The sequence below is a fragment of the Schistocerca americana genome, unplaced genomic scaffold, assembly GCF_021461395.2.
Source record: "Schistocerca americana isolate TAMUIC-IGC-003095 unplaced genomic scaffold, iqSchAmer2.1 HiC_scaffold_285, whole genome shotgun sequence".
Lineage (NCBI taxonomy): Eukaryota > Metazoa > Arthropoda > Insecta > Orthoptera > Acrididae > Schistocerca > Schistocerca americana.
The window spans coordinates 27,501-32,500 of record NW_025726000.1 but is presented as its reverse complement, the minus strand read 5'-3'; positions in this window follow the sequence as shown (position 1 = coordinate 32,500).

Sequence of the window (5,000 nt, the reverse complement as noted above, 5' to 3'; positions counted from 1 at the left end):
CTTGGGTGCCGAAGCGAACTCTCCCAGCACAGCGCACGCGCCAACACGTCCGCACAGCTGCGATACAAACCACCTGCGAGAACCGCAGAGGCGACCGAGCAGCAGACGGCGTCGCGGCGCCGAGCGCCGGGCGGCGGCGCATCCTCAGCGCACACAGTCCTCAATCGGACCAGCACACTGCAGATGTCCACCGCGCTTCGCACCGGGCCCGCGAGGACCTACTTTGGCCGCACGGCGCCGCGTGCAGGGTGCGCCGGCGCGCAGCTGCGCCGCCTGCCGCCTCCGTCGGCCGGCGCGCCTGCCACTGGCCGCCCCCACCAGCCGGCTGTAGCGCGTGCGCCCACGCACCGCGCGGCCAGCACGCCGGGAGGCCCCACCTCACCGGCCGGGGACGGTCCCACCCAGCCACCGCCGCGTATCGCTTCACACCCACATGCCATTCACGTTCGTGGGCATGGTGGGTATCGCTGAAACAACCGGTTGGTAGCTCAACCGATCGTCGCCATCACTGATTCACCTCTAGCGAGAACAACCGCACCACAACCGTTTACCAGTTGTTCATTTGCGTAACGTCACCAGCAAACGTAGACGTCCATCGCCATTTGCAAATTCAACGATTGTTGCATGCCTGTGTCAGGTGTCACGACACACTATGTCTGCCCACATACACGCAACAACATGTGCACGCTTCGCGAACACGTGGAAGGTGGCCCCCGTACGTATGCGATGTCCATTGCGCGAACGACTGTCAACCGGCCTCTGTCGCATGTCGCAGATGTGGAACGCAGTGCACCATGCTATCACGGTGTGTGAGAAGAGACGACTACGTCTGACAACACGCGCCACTACATCAACAGACGGCTCATGCTGATCGCCATCCACGGCATACCATACTGCAATCCAGCTCTTATAGGGAGACGACACGTAGCTGAGTGCACAATATTTGGACCGTATGGTTCGCCGTTGTTGGCGCAGTCGTGGTACGGTCACACATGTACCACGATGTATCATTCAGTACATGAGGACCAATGTGCAGTACAGTGTGTGATTTGGACGTACAACATCAGCGGACAGTTGACACACGCCGTACCACAACGTAGGCTGTGCTTCGCCATGCAAATGCCAATGAACAACTGCGAAGGGCATTGAGCATGTACGTCCTGCTGCCATCCGCATTACAGTGTATAGCTGCAAGGTGTTTAACATGAAGCGATACTCTGGGGACCAGGCAGTGCGAGTAGCAAACTATATTGCGGGGGTTGCAGTTAGGCAACACCACACTAATTTAACGCGTCGTATGACAATTACAGAGCAGGTTAAGGCCCAACGTGTGTTGGGTTAAGGCCCAACGTGTGTTGGGTTAAGGCCCAACGTGTGTTGGGTTAAGGCCCAACGTGTGTTGGGTTAAGGCCCAACGTGTGTTGGGTTAAGGCCCAACGTGTGTTGGGTTAAGGCCCAACGTGTGTTGGGTTAAGGCCCAACGTGTGTTGGGTTAAGGCCCAACGTGTGTTGGGTTAAGGCCCAACGTGTGTTGGGTTAAGGCCCAACGTGTGTTGGGTTAAGGCCCAACGTGTGTTGGGTTAAGGCCCAACGTGTGTTGGGTTAAGGCCCAACGTGTGTTGGGTTAAGGCCCAACGTGTGTTGGGTTAAGGCCCAACGTGTGTTGGGTTAAGGCCCAACGTGTGTTGGGTTAAGGCCCAACGTGTGTTGGGTTAAGGCCCAACGTGTGTTGGGTTAAGGCCCAACGTGTGTTGGGTTAAGGCCCAACGTGTGTTGGGTTAAGGCGCAACGTGTGTTGGGTTAAGGCGCAACGTGGGTTACGTTAAGGCGCAACGTGGGTTACGTTAAGGCGCAACGTGGGTTACGTTAAGGCGCAACGTGGGTTACGTTAAGGCGCAACGTGGGTTACGTTAAGGCGCAACGTGGGTTACGTTAAGGCGCAACGTGGGTTACGTTAAGGCGCAACGTGTGTTACGTTAAGGCCCAATATAGGTTAGGTTAAGGCCCAATATAGGTTAGGTTAAGGCCCAATATAGGTTAGGTTAAGGCCCAATATAGGTTAGGTTAAGGCCCAATATAGGTTAGGTTAAGGTACAATATAGGTTAGGTTAAGGTACAATATAGGTTAGGTTAAGGTACAATATAGGTTAGGTTAAGGTACAATATGGGTTAGGTTAAGGTACAATATGGGTTAGGTTAAGGCGCAATATGGGTTAGGTTAAGGCGCAATATGGGTTAGGTTAAGGCGCAATATGGGTTAGGTTAAGGCGCAATATGGGTTAGGTTAAGGCGCAATATGGGTTAGGTTAAGGCGCAATATGGGTTAGGTTAAGGCGCAATATGGGTTAGGTTAAGGCGCAATATGGGTTAGGTTAAGGCGCAATATGGGTTAGGTTAAGGTACAATATAGGTTAGGTTAAGGTACAATATAGGTTAGGTTAAGGTACAATATAGGTTAGGTTAAGGTACAATATGGGTTAGGTTAAGGTACAATATAGGTTAGGTTAAGGCACAATATGGGTTAGGTTAAGGCGCAATATGGGTTAGGTTAAGGCGCAATATGGGTTAGGTTAAGGCGCAATATGGGTTAGGTTAAGGCGCAACGTGGGTTACGTTAAGGCGCAACGTGGGTTACGTTAAGGCGCAACGTGGGTTACGTTAAGGCGCAACGTGGGTTACGTTAAGGCGCAACGTGGGTTACGTTAAGGCGCAACGTGGGTTACGTTAAGGCCCAATATAGGTTAGGTTAAGGCCCAATATAGGTTAGGTTAAGGCCCAATATAGGTTAGGTTAAGGCCCAATATAGGTTAGGTTAAGGCCCAATATAGGTTAGGTTAAGGTACAATATAGGTTAGGTTAAGGTACAATATAGGTTAGGTTAAGGTACAATATGGGTTAGGTTAAGGCGCAATATGGGTTAGGTTAAGGCGCAATATGGGTTAGGTTAAGGCGCAATATGGGTTAGGTTAAGGCGCAACGTGGGTTACGTTAAGGCGCAACGTGGGTTACGTTAAGGCGCAACGTCGGTTACGTTAAGGCGCAACGTGGGTTACGTTAAGGCGCAACGTGGGTTACGTTAAGGCGCAACGTGGGTTACGTTAAGGCCCAATATAGGTTAGGTTAAGGCCCAATATAGGTTAGGTTAAGGCCCAATATAGGTTAGGTTAAGGCCCAATATAGGTTAGGTTAAGGTACAATATGGGTTAGGTTAAGGTACAATATAGGTTAGGTTAAGGCGCAACGTGGGTTACGTTAAGGCCCAATATAGGTTAGGTTAAGGCCCAATATAGGTTAGGTTAAGGCCCAATATAGGTTAGGTTAAGGCCCAATATAGGTTAGGTTAAGGCCCAATATAGGTTAGGTTAAGGTACAATATAGGTTAGGTTAAGGTACAATATAGGTTAGGTTAAGGTACAATATGGGTTAGGTTAAGGTACAATATGGGTTAGGTTAAGGTACAATATAGGTTAGGTTAAGGCACAATATGGGTTAGGTTAAGGCGCAATATGGGTTAGGTTAAGGCGCAATATGGGTTAGGTTAAGGCGCAATATGGGTTAGGTTAAGGCGCAATATGGGTTAGGTTAAGGCACAATACGGGTTAGGTTAAGGCACAATACGGGTTAGGTTAAGGCACAATACGGGTTAGGTTAAGGCACACATTGTTGTAAGGAAAGGTGTTTTCGGGGGGGGGGGGGGGGCTGGTTTGTTGATTGTGATTATCGTAAGTAAATGACTGCGGCATCATCTGATTTGCCACGTCAGGGTGCACCTTTGGCTCATAACAGGCGGCGCTCTGATTCCATGCTTGTGGCAGACCTGTGTCTTTCATTCGTGCCATTGTTTGTGTGGTGTGACAGGAGGCAGTATTGTGATGTTGGGTGCACCCCTGTGTAGGACATGTGTGGGTGTTGGTGGCTTAGCTGAGCAATGGTGGTTGTCGGAAGGGTGGGATATTCTGTTTTCCGAGTGGACCTCCCGGTCTGGTTATGATAGTGTGGATTGTCTAATGTGGCAGAGAGGATGCACTGGGTGTTGTTCCATGCTGGTGCTTAGATATTGTCTGTGTGCCTGTTACAGGCAGAGAGTAGTGCGTGATAAGAGTGTCTGGCTGACGTGTGATTGTGAGCAGAGTCTTTCAGCATGTATACGGACAGTTGTATACATTATCTGTATTCTGATGGCTCTATCTATTACTAATCAGCGCCGTGTATACGTTTAATCCGGTTCCAGTCGAAACTATTGTATCTCTGTACATTAGTGACACGGCGAGCCCGCTATGTAGTTACTCGTCTCGGCAGCTTCCACCGGTGTATGGCAAATGATTATAAGGAATCAGTCTAGTCGTCAATACCGATAGTGTGACGTCACATGTCTGGGGTGGGGGACGCTGCGCCCTTCCGGTGGGTCATGGCCTAGGAAGACTCTTCCCACGCAGGGGGGCTTGGACTGTCATTGACTCTTCCGAGTAATATACTTGCCGTACGTTTTTGCGACTGCGAGTGCAACGCTCACCGGTACCGACATGGATGGAGCGCCTCCTAGCTGCCGCTGAGCATCTGCATTCGTACAGAGAGCAACGCGCTCGCGTCTGTAGCTCGTACGTGGTACAGCTCGCAGCTCATGTATAGGGACAGCGGGAATGTCGCATATTGGACATAACTCTTCATGAAACGCACGTTATAGGGGTGGATTGCACATTGCGAGTGCGAGCAAAGTCCGCCGTTCATCCGCTGGAGCTGCGAGTTGGGCGGTTGGGGTGGGGCACGAACAGGTGCAGGTGGAGTGATTGCCGGTCCACGACTTCGTGCGGCAGAGGCGCTGGCGTTGGGGTGCTGTTGTCGACAGAGGATGCAGGCTTTGTGGGTGGGGTCGAAAGAAGGGCACTGTGGGCCCATGGCTGTCTTAGTCGGCTTGGCGTCTCATAGATGACGGTATCGTCGTTGCAGGAGGTCATGTTGCGGGAGACCTACAGATGGCGGTATGTTTTGCGGTGCGCTCG